The sequence below is a fragment of the Pseudophryne corroboree genome, unplaced genomic scaffold (assembly GCF_028390025.1).
Source record: "Pseudophryne corroboree isolate aPseCor3 unplaced genomic scaffold, aPseCor3.hap2 scaffold_321, whole genome shotgun sequence".
NCBI lineage: Eukaryota > Metazoa > Chordata > Amphibia > Anura > Myobatrachidae > Pseudophryne > Pseudophryne corroboree.
The window spans coordinates 482,867-501,045 of NW_026969892.1; the positions used below are offsets into that span (position 1 = coordinate 482,867).

General features: G+C 34.7%; 2 non-coding genes across 2 annotated transcripts; both read right to left on the minus strand.

Annotated features, from left to right (window-relative positions):
* Positions 1-2,169: 2,169 nt before the first annotated feature.
* Positions 2,170-2,243, minus strand: TRNAN-AUU (transfer RNA asparagine (anticodon AUU)). Its single transcript has one exon. It is a non-coding gene; the product is annotated as a tRNA-Asn (tRNA).
* Positions 2,244-6,842: 4,599 nt separating this feature from the next.
* On the minus strand, positions 6,843-6,916 carry TRNAN-AUU (transfer RNA asparagine (anticodon AUU)). Its single transcript has one exon. It is a non-coding gene; the product is annotated as a tRNA-Asn (tRNA).
* Positions 6,917-18,179: the final 11,263 nt, after the last annotated feature.

The window sequence follows — 18,179 nt, forward strand, 5'->3', positions numbered from 1 at the left end:
AGATGTTTCTTCTATCAACCAACGAAGAAACACATTGGTACTTTCCCATGATGAGTGAGTGCTTCAGGATCTCTTGCACTTACATGTGCAGCAGAGTACAGCAATGGAAGAATGCTGGGCCCATAACCCAGAGGTAGGCAGATTGAAACTATCCTCTGCTATATGCATTTTTTTGTTTGTTAATTAAAGTAATCCAAAACTGGGATTGATATTTTGGCTCTTTTATTTTTACTTAAAGTACAATAACTTTTACCATTTTAATTTGTTTTAATAGTATATTGACAGTATTGTTTTCTTTCAAAAATCCACTTAATTTTCTTTACCCTATTATTAAAATGGTAATTGACAAAAACAAACTACATTGTCACCAGAAGAGCAATACAAAATGTACAAGTGATATATTAAAATCATCTTTCCAGCTTGAATTTCAATGATGCATTGGGGCAACGATTTTGTGAGAAACATCTTCACCCTTAAATAAAGATTTTCTTAATTCCTTACCTGTGTGCTAATTAGATATCACCTTGTTTTCACATTAAACAGACTTCCACATGAGAAAGCAGCAAGGATGCAGTGGCGTTAATGTTTCCTGGTGTCAACCTGTATTATTTCAGTAGACATTGAAATGAGGATGCATCTTGCTGCCTTTCCAATGAAGCAAGTTTAATTTAGTAATAGGTGAAAAACCATCCTTACAAAGGTGTTAATCAGAGACTTGGCTTTGTGGACACTTTTCAGAGAACAAATTTGTTAGCATAAAAATAAAGCCAGAAAATAAAGAGCTGTTTAATCACTCAATTGGATTTTTCTGCCAGCATATTTTTTTTCTCTGCAACCCACTGCTAAATTGTGCTTCCTAGCTGTTTTTATAAAATCACTGAATCAAATCTAACTCTGATTACATCAGAGAAGGCCAGGTACCCTACACCATAACAGGGGGTTTGAAATTTTGACTTGTCTACTTAAAGATCACCAAAATCTGATAACAAGGTCAATTAGGTCCCTGGGTGGGATTGAACCACCAACCTTTTGGTTAATAGCCGTACATACTAACTGATTGCGCCACAGAGACACTTTGCAAAAGTCCATACTGACAAAGGCTAATAAGCATTCATCTAAAACGTTTCCTAGAAAAACTTTAAAAAGTCAATAATCTGGAGAGTTTTTGTAAGATGTTTCTTCCATCAACCAACGAAGAAACACATTGGTACTTTCCCATGATGAGTGAGTGCTTCAGGATCTCTTGCACTTACATGTGCAGCAGAGTACTGCAATGGAAGCATGCTGGGCCCATAACCCAGAGGTAGGCAGATTGAAACTATCCTCTGCTATATGCATTTTTTTGTTTGTTAATTAAAGTAATCCAAAACTGGGATTGATATTTTGGCTCTTTTATTTTTACTTAAAGTACAATAACTTTTACCATTTTAATTTGTTTTAATAGTATATTGACAGTATTGTTTTCTTTCAAAAATCCACGTAATTTTCTTTACCCTATTATTAAAATGGTAATTGACAAAAACAAACTACATTGTCACCAGAAGAGCAATACAAAATGTACAAGTGATATATTAAAATCATCTTTCCAGCTTGAATTTCAATGATGCATTGGGGCAACGATTTTGTGAGAAACATCTTCACCCTTAAATAAAGATTTTCTTAATTCCTTACCTGTGTGCTAATTAGATATCACCTTGTTTTCACATTAAACAGACTTCCACATGAGAAAGCAGCAAGGATGCAGTGGCGTTAATATTTCCTGGTGTCAACTTGTATTATTTCAGTAGACATTGAAATGAGGATGCATCTTGCTGCCTTTCCAATGAAGCAAGTTTAATTTAGTAATAGGTGAAAAACCATCCTTACAAAGGTGTTAATCAGAGACTTGGCTTTGTGGACACTTTTCAGAGAACAAATTTGTTAGCATAAAAATAAAGCCAGAAAATGAAGAGCTGTTTAATCACTCGATTGGATTTTTCTGCCAGCATATTTTTTTTCTCTGCAACCCACTGCTAAATTGTGCTTCCTAGCTGTTTTTTATAAAATCACTGAATCAAATCTAACTCTGATTACATCAGAGAAGGCCATGTACCCTACACCATAAGAGGAGGTTTGAAATTTTGACTTGTCTACTTAAATATCACCAAAATCTGATCACAAGGTTAATTACGTCCCTGGGTGGGATTGAACCACCAACCTTTTGGTTAATAGCCAAACACACTAACCGATTGCGCCACAGAGACACTTTGCAAAAAGTACATACTGACAAAGGCTAATAAGCATACATCTAGAACGTTTCCTAGAAAACATTAAAAAATCAATAATCTGGAGAGTTTTTGTAAGATGTTTCTTCCATCAACCAACGAATAAACACATTGGTACTTTCCCATGATGAGTGAGTGCTTCAGGATCTCTTGCACTTACATGGGCAGCAGAGTACTGCAATGGAAGCATGCTGGACCCATAACCCAGAGGTAGGCAGATTGAAACTATCCTTTGCTATATGCATTTTTTTTGTTAATTTAAGTAATCAAAACTGGGATTGATATTTTTGCTCTTTTATTTTTACTTAAAGTACAATAACTTTTACCATTTTAATTTGTTTTAATAGTATATTGACAGTATAGTTTTCTTTCAAAAATCCACTTAATTTTCTTTACCCTGTTATTAAAATGGTAATTGACAAAAAAACTACATTGTCACCAGAAGAGCAATACAAAATGTACAAGTGATATATTTAAATCATCTTTCCAGCTTGAATTTCAATGATGCATTGGGGCAACAATTTTGTGAGAAACATCTTCACCCTTAAATAAAGATTTTCGTAATTCCTTACCTGTGTGCTAATTAGATATCACCTTGTTTTCACATTAAACAGACTTCCACATGAGAAAGCAGCAAGGATGCAGTGGCGTTAATGTTTCCTGGTGTCAACCTGTATTATTTCAGTAGACATTGAAATGAGGATGCATCTTGCTGCCTTTCCAATGAAGCAAGTTTAATTTAGTAATAGGTGAAAAACAATCCCTACAAAGGTGTTAATCAGAGACTTGGCTTTGTGGACACTTTTCAGAGAACAAATTTGTTAGCATAAAAATAAAGCCAGAAAATAAAGAGCTGTTTAATCACGCAATTTGATTTTTTTGCCAGCATATTTCTTTTTCTCTGCAACCCACTGCTAAATTGTGCTTCCTAGATGTTTTTATAAAATCACTGAATCAAATCTAACTCTGATTACATCAGAGAAGGCCAGGTACCCTACACCATAAGAGGGGGTATGAAATTTGACTTGTCTACTTAAAGATCACCAAAATCTGATAACAAGGTCAATTAGGTCCCTATGTGGGATTGAACCACCAACCTTTTGGTTAATAGCCGTACACACTAACTGATTGCGCCACAGAGACACTTTGCAAAAGGTCATACTGACAAAGGCTAATAAGCATTCATCTATAACGTTTCCTAGAAAAACTTTAAAAAGTCAATAATCTGGAGAGTTTTTGTAAGATGTTTCTTCCATCAACCAACGAAGAAACACATTGGTACTTTCCCATGATGAGTGAGTGCTTCAGGATCTCTTGCACTTACATGTGCAGCAGAGTACTGCAATGGAAGCATGCTGGGCCCATAACCCAGAGGTAAGCAGATTGAAACTATCCTCTGCTATATGCATTTTTTTTTGTTAATTAAAGTAATCCAAAACTGGGATTGATATTTTGGCTCTTTTATTTTTACTTAAAGTACAATAACTTTTACCATTTTAATTTGTTTTAATAGTATATTGACATTATTGTTTTCTTTCAAAAATCCACTTCATTTTCTTTACCCTATTATTAAAATGGTAATTGACAAAAACAAACTACATTGTCACCAGAAGAGCAATACAAAATGTACAAGTGATATATTAAAATCATCTTTCCAGCTTGAATTTCAATGATGCATTGGGTCAATAATTTTGTGAGAAACATCTTCACCCTTAAATAAAGATTTTCTTAATTCCTTACCTGTGTGCTAATTAGATATCACCTTGTTTTCACATTAAACAGACTTCCACATGAGAAAGCAGCAAGGATGCAGTGGCGTTAATGTTTCCTGGTGTCAACCTGTATTATTTCAGTAGACATTGAAATGAGGATACATCTTGCTGCCTTTCCAATGAAGCAAGTTTAATTTAGTAATAGGTGAAAAACCATCCCTACAAAGGTGTTAATCAGAGACTTGGCTTTGTGGACACTTTTCAGAGAACAAATTTGTTAGCATAAAAATAAAGCCAGAAAATGAAGAGCTGTTTAATCACGCAATTTGATTTTTTTGCCAGCATATTTCTTTTTCTCTGCAACCCACTGCTAAATTGTGCTTCCTAGATGTTTTTATAAAATCACTGAATCAAATCTAACTCTGATTACATCAGAGAAGGCCAGGTACCCTACACCATAACAGGGGGTATGAAATTTGACTTGTCTACTTAAAGATCACCAAAATCTGATAACAAGGTCAATTACGTCCCTGGGTGGGATTGAACCACCAACCTTTTGGTTAACAGCCGTACACACTAACTGATTGCACCACAGAGACACTTTGCAAAAGTACATACTGACAAATGCTAATAAGCATTCATCTAAAACGTTTCCTAGAAAAACTTAAAAAAGTCAATAATCTGGAGAGTTTTTGTAAGATGTTTCTTCTATCAACCAACGAAGAAACACATTGGTACTTTCCCATGATGAGTGAGTGCTTCAGGATCTCTTGCACTTACATGTGCAGCAGAGTACAGCAATGGAAGAATGCTGGGCCCATAACCCAGAGGTAGGCAGATTGAAACTATCCTCTGCTATATGCATTTTTTTGTTTGTTAATTAAAGTAATCCAAAACTGGGATTGATATTTTGGCTCTTTTATTTTTACTTAAAGTACAATAACTTTTACCATTTTAATTTGTTTTAATAGTATATTGACAGTATTGTTTTCTTTCAAAAATCCACTTAATTTTCTTTACCCTATTATTAAAATGGTAATTGACAAAAACAAACTACATTGTCACCAGAAGAGCAATACAAAATGTACAAGTGATATATTAAAATCATCTTTCCAGCTTGAATTTCAATGATGCATTGGGGCAACGATTTTGTGAGAAACATCTTCACCCTTAAATAAAGATTTTCTTAATTCCTTACCTGTGTGCTAATTAGATATCACCTTGTTTTCACATTAAACAGACTTCCACATGAGAAAGCAGCAAGGATGCAGTGGCGTTAATGTTTCCTGGTGTCAACCTGTATTATTTCAGTAGACATTGAAATGAGGATGCATCTTGCTGCCTTTCCAATGAAGCAAGTTTAATTTAGTAATAGGTGAAAAACCATCCTTACAAAGGTGTTAATCAGAGACTTGGCTTTGTGGACACTTTTCAGAGAACAAATTTGTTAGCATAAAAATAAAGCCAGAAAATAAAGAGCTGTTTAATCACTCAATTGGATTTTTCTGCCAGCATATTTTTTTTCTCTGCAACCCACTGCTAAATTGTGCTTCCTAGCTGTTTTTATAAAATCACTGAATCAAATCTAACTCTGATTACATCAGAGAAGGCCAGGTACCCTACACCATAACAGGGGGTTTGAAATTTTGACTTGTCTACTTAAAGATCACCAAAATCTGATAACAAGGTCAATTAGGTCCCTGGGTGGGATTGAACCACCAACCTTTTGGTTAATAGCCGTACATACTAACTGATTGCGCCACAGAGACACTTTGCAAAAGTCCATACTGACAAAGGCTAATAAGCATTCATCTAAAACGTTTCCTAGAAAAACTTTAAAAAGTCAATAATCTGGAGAGTTTTTGTAAGATGTTTCTTCCATCAACCAACGAAGAAACACATTGGTACTTTCCCATGATGAGTGAGTGCTTCAGGATCTCTTGCACTTACATGTGCAGCAGAGTACTGCAATGGAAGCATGCTGGGCCCATAACCCAGAGGTAGGCAGATTGAAACTATCCTCTGCTATATGCATTTTTTTGTTTGTTAATTAAAGTAATCCAAAACTGGGATTGATATTTTGGCTCTTTTATTTTTACTTAAAGTACAATAACTTTTACCATTTTAATTTGTTTTAATAGTATATTGACAGTATTGTTTTCTTTCAAAAATCCACGTAATTTTCTTTACCCTATTATTAAAATGGTAATTGACAAAAACAAACTACATTGTCACCAGAAGAGCAATACAAAATGTACAAGTGATATATTAAAATCATCTTTCCAGCTTGAATTTCAATGATGCATTGGGGCAACGATTTTGTGAGAAACATCTTCACCCTTAAATAAAGATTTTCTTAATTCCTTACCTGTGTGCTAATTAGATATCACCTTGTTTTCACATTAAACAGACTTCCACATGAGAAAGCAGCAAGGATGCAGTGGCGTTAATATTTCCTGGTGTCAACTTGTATTATTTCAGTAGACATTGAAATGAGGATGCATCTTGCTGCCTTTCCAATGAAGCAAGTTTAATTTAGTAATAGGTGAAAAACCATCCTTACAAAGGTGTTAATCAGAGACTTGGCTTTGTGGACACTTTTCAGAGAACAAATTTGTTAGCATAAAAATAAAGCCAGAAAATGAAGAGCTGTTTAATCACTCGATTGGATTTTTCTGCCAGCATATTTTTTTTCTCTGCAACCCACTGCTAAATTGTGCTTCCTAGCTGTTTTTTATAAAATCACTGAATCAAATCTAACTCTGATTACATCAGAGAAGGCCATGTACCCTACACCATAAGAGGAGGTTTGAAATTTTGACTTGTCTACTTAAATATCACCAAAATCTGATCACAAGGTTAATTACGTCCCTGGGTGGGATTGAACCACCAACCTTTTGGTTAATAGCCAAACACACTAACCGATTGCGCCACAGAGACACTTTGCAAAAAGTACATACTGACAAAGGCTAATAAGCATACATCTAGAACGTTTCCTAGAAAACATTAAAAAATCAATAATCTGGAGAGTTTTTGTAAGATGTTTCTTCCATCAACCAACGAATAAACACATTGGTACTTTCCCATGATGAGTGAGTGCTTCAGGATCTCTTGCACTTACATGGGCAGCAGAGTACTGCAATGGAAGCATGCTGGACCCATAACCCAGAGGTAGGCAGATTGAAACTATCCTTTGCTATATGCATTTTTTTTGTTAATTTAAGTAATCAAAACTGGGATTGATATTTTTGCTCTTTTATTTTTACTTAAAGTACAATAACTTTTACCATTTTAATTTGTTTTAATAGTATATTGACAGTATAGTTTTCTTTCAAAAATCCACTTAATTTTCTTTACCCTGTTATTAAAATGGTAATTGACAAAAAAACTACATTGTCACCAGAAGAGCAATACAAAATGTACAAGTGATATATTTAAATCATCTTTCCAGCTTGAATTTCAATGATGCATTGGGGCAACAATTTTGTGAGAAACATCTTCACCCTTAAATAAAGATTTTCGTAATTCCTTACCTGTGTGCTAATTAGATATCACCTTGTTTTCACATTAAACAGACTTCCACATGAGAAAGCAGCAAGGATGCAGTGGCGTTAATGTTTCCTGGTGTCAACCTGTATTATTTCAGTAGACATTGAAATGAGGATGCATCTTGCTGCCTTTCCAATGAAGCAAGTTTAATTTAGTAATAGGTGAAAAACAATCCCTACAAAGGTGTTAATCAGAGACTTGGCTTTGTGGACACTTTTCAGAGAACAAATTTGTTAGCATAAAAATAAAGCCAGAAAATAAAGAGCTGTTTAATCACGCAATTTGATTTTTTTGCCAGCATATTTCTTTTTCTCTGCAACCCACTGCTAAATTGTGCTTCCTAGATGTTTTTATAAAATCACTGAATCAAATCTAACTCTGATTACATCAGAGAAGGCCAGGTACCCTACACCATAAGAGGGGGTATGAAATTTGACTTGTCTACTTAAAGATCACCAAAATCTGATAACAAGGTCAATTAGGTCCCTATGTGGGATTGAACCACCAACCTTTTGGTTAATAGCCGTACACACTAACTGATTGCGCCACAGAGACACTTTGCAAAAGGTCATACTGACAAAGGCTAATAAGCATTCATCTATAACGTTTCCTAGAAAAACTTTAAAAAGTCAATAATCTGGAGAGTTTTTGTAAGATGTTTCTTCCATCAACCAACGAAGAAACACATTGGTACTTTCCCATGATGAGTGAGTGCTTCAGGATCTCTTGCACTTACATGTGCAGCAGAGTACTGCAATGGAAGCATGCTGGGCCCATAACCCAGAGGTAAGCAGATTGAAACTATCCTCTGCTATATGCATTTTTTTTTGTTAATTAAAGTAATCCAAAACTGGGATTGATATTTTGGCTCTTTTATTTTTACTTAAAGTACAATAACTTTTACCATTTTAATTTGTTTTAATAGTATATTGACATTATTGTTTTCTTTCAAAAATCCACTTCATTTTCTTTACCCTATTATTAAAATGGTAATTGACAAAAACAAACTACATTGTCACCAGAAGAGCAATACAAAATGTACAAGTGATATATTAAAATCATCTTTCCAGCTTGAATTTCAATGATGCATTGGGTCAATAATTTTGTGAGAAACATCTTCACCCTTAAATAAAGATTTTCTTAATTCCTTACCTGTGTGCTAATTAGATATCACCTTGTTTTCACATTAAACAGACTTCCACATGAGAAAGCAGCAAGGATGCAGTGGCGTTAATGTTTCCTGGTGTCAACCTGTATTATTTCAGTAGACATTGAAATGAGGATACATCTTGCTGCCTTTCCAATGAAGCAAGTTTAATTTAGTAATAGGTGAAAAACCATCCCTACAAAGGTGTTAATCAGAGACTTGGCTTTGTGGACACTTTTCAGAGAACAAATTTGTTAGCATAAAAATAAAGCCAGAAAATGAAGAGCTGTTTAATCACGCAATTTGATTTTTTTGCCAGCATATTTCTTTTTCTCTGCAACCCACTGCTAAATTGTGCTTCCTAGATGTTTTTATAAAATCACTGAATCAAATCTAACTCTGATTACATCAGAGAAGGCCAGGTACCCTACACCATAACAGGGGGTATGAAATTTGACTTGTCTACTTAAAGATCACCAAAATCTGATAACAAGGTCAATTACGTCCCTGGGTGGGATTGAACCACCAACCTTTTGGTTAATAGCCGTACACACTAACTGATTGCACCACAGAGACACTTTGCAAAAGTACATACTGACAAATGCTAATAAGCATTCATCTAAAACGTTTCCTAGAAAAACTTAAAAAAGTCAATAATCTGGAGAGTTTTTGTAAGATGTTTCTTCTATCAACCAACGAAGAAACACATTGGTACTTTCCCATGATGAGTGAGTGCTTCAGGATCTCTTGCACTTACATGTGCAGCAGAGTACAGCAATGGAAGAATGCTGGGCCCATAACCCAGAGGTAGGCAGATTGAAACTATCCTCTGCTATATGCATTTTTTTGTTTGTTAATTAAAGTAATCCAAAACTGGGATTGATATTTTGGCTCTTTTATTTTTACTTAAAGTACAATAACTTTTACCATTTTAATTTGTTTTAATAGTATATTGACAGTATTGTTTTCTTTCAAAAATCCACTTAATTTTCTTTACCCTATTATTAAAATGGTAATTGACAAAAACAAACTACATTGTCACCAGAAGAGCAATACAAAATGTACAAGTGATATATTAAAATCATCTTTCCAGCTTGAATTTCAATGATGCATTGGGGCAACGATTTTGTGAGAAACATCTTCACCCTTAAATAAAGATTTTCTTAATTCCTTACCTGTGTGCTAATTAGATATCACCTTGTTTTCACATTAAACAGACTTCCACATGAGAAAGCAGCAAGGATGCAGTGGCGTTAATGTTTCCTGGTGTCAACCTGTATTATTTCAGTAGACATTGAAATGAGGATGCATCTTGCTGCCTTTCCAATGAAGCAAGTTTAATTTAGTAATAGGTGAAAAACCATCCTTACAAAGGTGTTAATCAGAGACTTGGCTTTGTGGACACTTTTCAGAGAACAAATTTGTTAGCATAAAAATAAAGCCAGAAAATAAAGAGCTGTTTAATCACTCAATTGGATTTTTCTGCCAGCATATTTTTTTTCTCTGCAACCCACTGCTAAATTGTGCTTCCTAGCTGTTTTTATAAAATCACTGAATCAAATCTAACTCTGATTACATCAGAGAAGGCCAGGTACCCTACACCATAACAGGGGGTTTGAAATTTTGACTTGTCTACTTAAAGATCACCAAAATCTGATAACAAGGTCAATTAGGTCCCTGGGTGGGATTGAACCACCAACCTTTTGGTTAATAGCCGTACATACTAACTGATTGCGCCACAGAGACACTTTGCAAAAGTCCATACTGACAAAGGCTAATAAGCATTCATCTAAAACGTTTCCTAGAAAAACTTTAAAAAGTCAATAATCTGGAGAGTTTTTGTAAGATGTTTCTTCCATCAACCAACGAAGAAACACATTGGTACTTTCCCATGATGAGTGAGTGCTTCAGGATCTCTTGCACTTACATGTGCAGCAGAGTACTGCAATGGAAGCATGCTGGGCCCATAACCCAGAGGTAGGCAGATTGAAACTATCCTCTGCTATATGCATTTTTTTTGTTAATTAAAGTAATCCAAAACTGGGATTGATATTTTGTCTCTTTTATTTTTACTTAAAGTACAATAACTTTTACCATTTTAATTTGTTTTAATAGTATATTGACAGTATTGTTTTCTTTCAAAAATCCACTTCATTTTCTTTACCCTATTATTAAAATGGTAATTGACAAAAACAAACTACATTGTCACCAGAAGAGCAATACAAAATGTACAAGTGATATATTAAAATCATCTTTCCAGCTTGAATTTCAATGATGCATTGGGGCAACGATTTTGTGAGAAACATCTTCACCCTTAAATAAAGATTTTCTTAATTCCTTACCTGTGTGCTAATTAGATATCACCTTGTTTTCACATTAAACAGACTTCCACATGAGAAAGCAGCAAGGATGCAGTGGCGTTAATGTTTCCTGGTGTCAACCTGTATTATTTCAGTAGACATTGAAATGAGGATACATCTTGCTGCCTTTCCAATGAAGCAAGTTTAATTTAGTAATAGGTGAAAAACCATCCCTACAAAGGTGTTAATCAGAGACTTGGCTTTGTGGACACTTTTCAGAGAACAAATTTGTTAGCATAAAAATAAAGCCAGAAAATGAAGAGCTGTTTAATCACGCAATTTGATTTTTTTGCCAGCATATTTCTTTTTCTCTGCAACCCACTGCTAAATTGTGCTTCCTAGATGTTTTTATAAAATCACTGAATCAAATCTAACTCTGATTACATCAGAGAAGGCCAGGTACCCTACACCATAACAGGGGGTATGAAATTTGACTTGTCTACTTAAAGATCACCAAAATCTGATAACAAGGTCAATTACGTCCCTGGGTGGGATTGAACCACCAACCTTTTGGTTAATAGCCGTACACACTAACTGATTGCACCACAGAGACACTTTGCAAAAGTACATACTGACAAATGCTAATAAGCATTCATCTAAAACGTTTCCTAGAAAAACTTAAAAAAGTCAATAATCTGGAGAGTTTTTGTAAGATGTTTCTTCTATCAACCAACGAAGAAACACATTGGTACTTTCCCATGATGAGTGAGTGCTTCAGGATCTCTTGCACTTACATGTGCAGCAGAGTACAGCAATGGAAGAATGCTGGGCCCATAACCCAGAGGTAGGCAGATTGAAACTATCCTCTGCTATATGCATTTTTTTGTTTGTTAATTAAAGTAATCCAAAACTGGGATTGATATTTTGGCTCTTTTATTTTTACTTAAAGTACAATAACTTTTACCATTTTAATTTGTTTTAATAGTATATTGACAGTATTGTTTTCTTTCAAAAATCCACTTAATTTTCTTTACCCTATTATTAAAATGGTAATTGACAAAAACAAACTACATTGTCACCAGAAGAGCAATACAAAATGTACAAGTGATATATTAAAATCATCTTTCCAGCTTGAATTTCAATGATGCATTGGGGCAACGATTTTGTGAGAAACATCTTCACCCTTAAATAAAGATTTTCTTAATTCCTTACCTGTGTGCTAATTAGATATCACCTTGTTTTCACATTAAACAGACTTCCACATGAGAAAGCAGCAAGGATGCAGTGGCGTTAATGTTTCCTGGTGTCAACCTGTATTATTTCAGTAGACATTGAAATGAGGATGCATCTTGCTGCCTTTCCAATGAAGCAAGTTTAATTTAGTAATAGGTGAAAAACCATCCTTACAAAGGTGTTAATCAGAGACTTGGCTTTGTGGACACTTTTCAGAGAACAAATTTGTTAGCATAAAAATAAAGCCAGAAAATAAAGAGCTGTTTAATCACTCAATTGGATTTTTCTGCCAGCATATTTTTTTTCTCTGCAACCCACTGCTAAATTGTGCTTCCTAGCTGTTTTTATAAAATCACTGAATCAAATCTAACTCTGATTACATCAGAGAAGGCCAGGTACCCTACACCATAACAGGGGGTTTGAAATTTTGACTTGTCTACTTAAAGATCACCAAAATCTGATAACAAGGTCAATTAGGTCCCTGGGTGGGATTGAACCACCAACCTTTTGGTTAATAGCCGTACATACTAACTGATTGCGCCACAGAGACACTTTGCAAAAGTCCATACTGACAAAGGCTAATAAGCATTCATCTAAAACGTTTCCTAGAAAAACTTTAAAAAGTCAATAATCTGGAGAGTTTTTGTAAGATGTTTCTTCCATCAACCAACGAAGAAACACATTGGTACTTTCCCATGATGAGTGAGTGCTTCAGGATCTCTTGCACTTACATGTGCAGCAGAGTACTGCAATGGAAGCATGCTGGGCCCATAACCCAGAGGTAGGCAGATTGAAACTATCCTCTGCTATATGCATTTTTTTTGTTAATTAAAGTAATCCAAAACTGGGATTGATATTTTGTCTCTTTTATTTTTACTTAAAGTACAATAACTTTTACCATTTTAATTTGTTTTAATAGTATATTGACAGTATTGTTTTCTTTCAAAAATCCACTTCATTTTCTTTACCCTATTATTAAAATGGTAATTGACAAAAACAAACTACATTGTCACCAGAAGAGCAATACAAAATGTACAAGTGATATATTAAAATCATCTTTCCAGCTTGAATTTCAATGATGCATTGGGGCAACGATTTTGTGAGAAACATCTTCACCCTTAAATAAAGATTTTCTTAATTCCTTACCTGTGTGCTAATTAGATATCACCTTGTTTTCACATTAAACAGACTTCCACATGAGAAAGCAGCAAGGATGCAGTGGCGTTAATGTTTCCTGGTGTCAACCTGTATTATTTCAGTAGACATTGAAATGAGGATACATCTTGCTGCCTTTCCAATGAAGCAAGTTTAATTTAGTAATAGGTGAAAAACCATCCCTACAAAGGTGTTAATCAGAGACTTGGCTTTGTGGACACTTTTCAGAGAACAAATTTGTTAGCATAAAAATAAAGCCAGAAAATGAAGAGCTGTTTAATCACGCAATTTGATTTTTTTGCCAGCATATTTCTTTTTCTCTGCAACCCACTGCTAAATTGTGCTTCCTAGATGTTTTTATAAAATCACTGAATCAAATCTAACTCTGATTACATCAGAGAAGGCCAGGTACCCTACACCATAACAGGGGGTATGAAATTTGACTTGTTTACTTAAAGATCACCAAAATCTGAAAACAAGGTCAATTACGTCCCTGGGTCGGATTGAACCACCAACCTTTTGGTTAATAGCCGTACACACTAACTGATTGCACCACAGAGACACTTTGCAAAAGTACATACTGACAAATGCTAATAAGCATTCATCTAAAACGTTTCCTAGAAAAACTTAAAAAAGTCAATAATCTGGAGAGTTTTTGTAAGATGTTTCTTCTATCAACCAACGAAGAAACACATTGGTACTTTCCCATGATGAGTGAGTGCTTCAGGATCTCTTGCACTTACATGTGCAGCAGAGTACAGCAATGGAAGAATGCTGGGCCCATAACCCAGAGGTAGGCAGATTGAAACTATCCTCTGCTATATGCATTTTTTTGTTTGTTAATTAAAGTAATCCAAAACTGGGATTGATATTTTGGCTCTTTTATTTTTACTTAAAGTACAATAACTTTTACCATTTTAATTTGTTTTAATAGTATATTGACAGTATTGTTTTCTTTCAAAAATCCACGTAATTTTCTTTACCCTATTATTAAAATGGTAATTGACAAAAACAAACTACATTGTCACCAGAAGAGCAATACAAAATGTACAAGTGATATATTAAAATCATCTTTCCAGCTTGAATTTCAATGATGCATTGGGGCAACGATTTTGTGAGAAACATCTTCACCCTTAAATAAAGATTTTCTTAATTCCTTACCTGTGTGCTAATTAGATATCACCTTGTTTTCACATTAAACATACTTCCACATGAGAAAGCAGCAAGGATGCAGTGGCGTTAATGTTTCCTGGTGTCAACCTGTATTATTTCAGTAGACATTGAAATGAGGATGCATCTTGCTGCCTTTCCAATGAAGCAAGTTTAATTTAGTAATAGGTGAAAAACCATCCTTACAAAGGTGTTAATCAGAGACTTGGCTTTGTGGACACTTTTCAGAGAACAAATTTGTTAGCATAAAAATAAAGCCAGAAAATAAAGAGCTGTTTAATCACTCAATTGGATTTTTCTGCCAGCATATTTTTTTTCTCTGCAACCCACTGCTAAATTGTGCTTCCTAGCTGTTTTTATAAAATCACTGAATCAAATCTAACTCTGATTACATCAGAGAAGGCCAGGTACCCTACACCATAACAGGGGGTTTGAAATTTTGACTTGTCTATTTAAAGATCACCAAAATCTGATAACAAGGTCAATTAGGTCCCTGGGTGGGATTGAACCACCAACCTTTTGGTTAATAGCCGTACATACTAACTGATTGCGCCACAGAGACACTTTGCAAAAGTTCATACTGACAAAGGCTAATAAGCATTCATCTAAAACGTTTCCTAGAAAAACTTTAAAAAGTCAATAATCTGGAGAGTTTTTGTAAGATGTTTCTTCCATCAACCAACGAAGAAACACATTGGTACTTTCCCATGATGAGTGAGTGCTTCAGGATCTCTTGCACTTACATGTGCAGCAGAGTACTGCAATGGAAGCATGCTGGGCCCATAACCCAGAGGTAGGCAGATTGAAACTATCCTCTGCTATATGCATTTTTTTTTTGTTAATTAAAGTAATCCAAAACTGGGATTGATATTTTGGCTCTTTTATTTTTACTTAAAGTACAATAACTTTTACCATTTTAATTTGTTTTAATAGTATATTGACAGTATTGTTTTCTTTCAAAAATCCACTTCATTTTCTTTACCCTATTATTAAAATGGTAATTGACAAAAACAAACTACATTGTCACCAGAAGAGCAATACAAAATGTACAAGTGATATATTAAAATCATCTTTCCAGCTTGAATTTCAATGATGCATTGGGGCAACGATTTTGTGAGAAACATCTTCACCCTTAAATAAAGATTTTCTTAATTCCTTACCTTCGTGCTAATTAGATATCACCTTGTTTTCACATTAAACAGACTTCCACATGAGAAAGCAGCAAGGATGCAGTGGCGTTAATGTTTCCTGGTGTCAACCTGTATTATTTCAGTAGACATTGAAATGAGGATGCATCTTGCTGCCTTTCCAATGAAGCAAGTTTAATTTAGTAATAGGTGAAAAACCATCCTTACAAAGGTGTTAATCAGAGACTTGGCTTTGTGGACACTTTTCAGAGAACAAATTTGTTAGCATAAAAATAAAGCCAGAAAATAAAGAGCTGTTTAATCACTCAATTGGATTTTTCTGCCAGCATATTTTTTTTCTCTGCAACCCACTGCTAAATTGTGCTTCCTAGCTGTTTTTATAAAATCACTGAATCAAATCTAACTCTGATTACATCAGAGAAGGCCAGGTACCCTACACCATAACAGGGGGTTTGAAATTTTGACTTGTCTACTTAAAGATCACCAAAATCTGATAACAAGGTCAATTAGGTCCCTGGGTGGGATTGAACCACCAACCTTTTGGTTAATAGCCGTACATACTAACTGATTGCGCCACAGAGACACTTTGCAAAAGTCCATACTGACAAAGGCTAATAAGCATTCATCTAAAACGTTTCCTAGAAAAACTTTAAAAAGTCAATAATCTGGAGAGTTTTTGTAAGATGTTTCTTCCATCAACCAACGAAGAAACACATTGGTACTTTCCCATGATGAGTGAGTGCTTCAGGATCTCTTGCACTTACATGTGCAGCAGAGTACTGCAATGCAAGCATGCTGGGCCCATAACCCAGAGGTAGGCAGATTGAAACTATCCTCTGCTATATTCATTTTTTTTGTTAATTAAAGTAATCCAAAACTGGGATTGATATTTTGTCTCTTTTATTTTTACTTAAAGTACAATAACTTTTACCATTTTAATTTGTTTTAATAGTATATTGACAGTATTGTTTTCTTTCAAAAATCCACTTCATTTTCTTTACCCTATTATTAAAATGGTAATTGACAAAAACAAACTACATTGTCACCAGAAGAGCAATACAAAATGTACAAGTGATATATTAAAATCATCTTTCCAGCTTGAATTTCAATGATGCATTGGGTCAATAATTTTGTGAGAAACATCTTCACCCTTAAATAAAGATTTTATTAATTCCTTACCTGTGTGCTAATTAGATATCACCTTGTTTTCACATTAAACAGACTTCCACATGAGAAAGCAGCAAGGATGCAGTGGCGTTAATGTTTCCTGGTGTCAACCTGTATTATTTCAGTAGACATTGAAATGAGGATACATCTTGCTGCCTTTCCAATGAAGCAAGTTTAATTTAGTAATAGGTGAAAAACCATCCCTACAAAGGTGTTAATCAGAGACTTGGCTTTGTGGACACTTTTCAGAGAACAAATTTGTTAGCATAAAAATAAAGCCAGAAAATGAAGAGCTGTTTAATCACGCAATTTGATTTTTTTGCCAGCATATTTCTTTTTCTCTGCAACCCACTGCTAAATTGTGCTTCCTAGCTGTTTTTATAAAATCACTGAATCAAATCTAACTCTGATTACATCAGAGAAGGCCAGGTACCCTACACCATAACAGGGGGTTTGAAATTTTGACTTGTCTACTTAAAGATCACCAAAATCTGATAACAAGGTCAATTAGGTCCCTGGGTGGGATTGAACCACCAACCTTTTGGTTAATAGCCGTACATACTAACTGATTGCGCCACAGAGACACTTTGCAAAAGTTCATACTGACAAAGGCTAATAAGCATTCATCTAAAACGTTTCCTAGAAAAACTTTAAAAAGTCAATAATCTGGAGAGTTTTTGTAAGATGTTTCTTCCATCAACCAACGAAGATACACATTGGTACTTTCCCATGATGAGTGAGTGCTTCAGGATCTCTTGCACTTACATGTGCAGCAGAGTACTGCAATGGAAGCATGCTGGGCCCATAACCCAGAGGTAGGCAGATTGAAACTATCCTCTGCTATATGCATTTTTTTGTTTGTTAATTAAAGTAATCCAAAACTGGGATTGATATTTTGTCTCTTTTAAATTTACTTAAAGTACAATAACTTTTACCATTTTAATTTGTTTTAATAGTATATTGACAGTATTGTTTTCTTTCAAAAATCCACTTCATTTTCTTTACCCTATTATTAAAATGGTAATTGACAAAAACAAACTACATTGTCACCAGAAGAGCAATACAAAATGTACAAGTGATATATTAAAATCATCTTTCCAGCTTGAATTTCAATGATGCATTGGGTCAACAATTTTGTGAGAAACATCTTAACCCTTAAATAAAGATGTTCGTAATTCCTTACCTGTGTGCTAATTAGATATCACCTTGTTTTCACATTAAACAGACTTCCACATGAGAAAGCAGCAAGGATGCAGTGGCGTTAATGTTTCCTGGTGTCAACTTGTATTATTTCAGTAGACATTGAAATGAGGATGCATCTTGCTGCCTTTCCA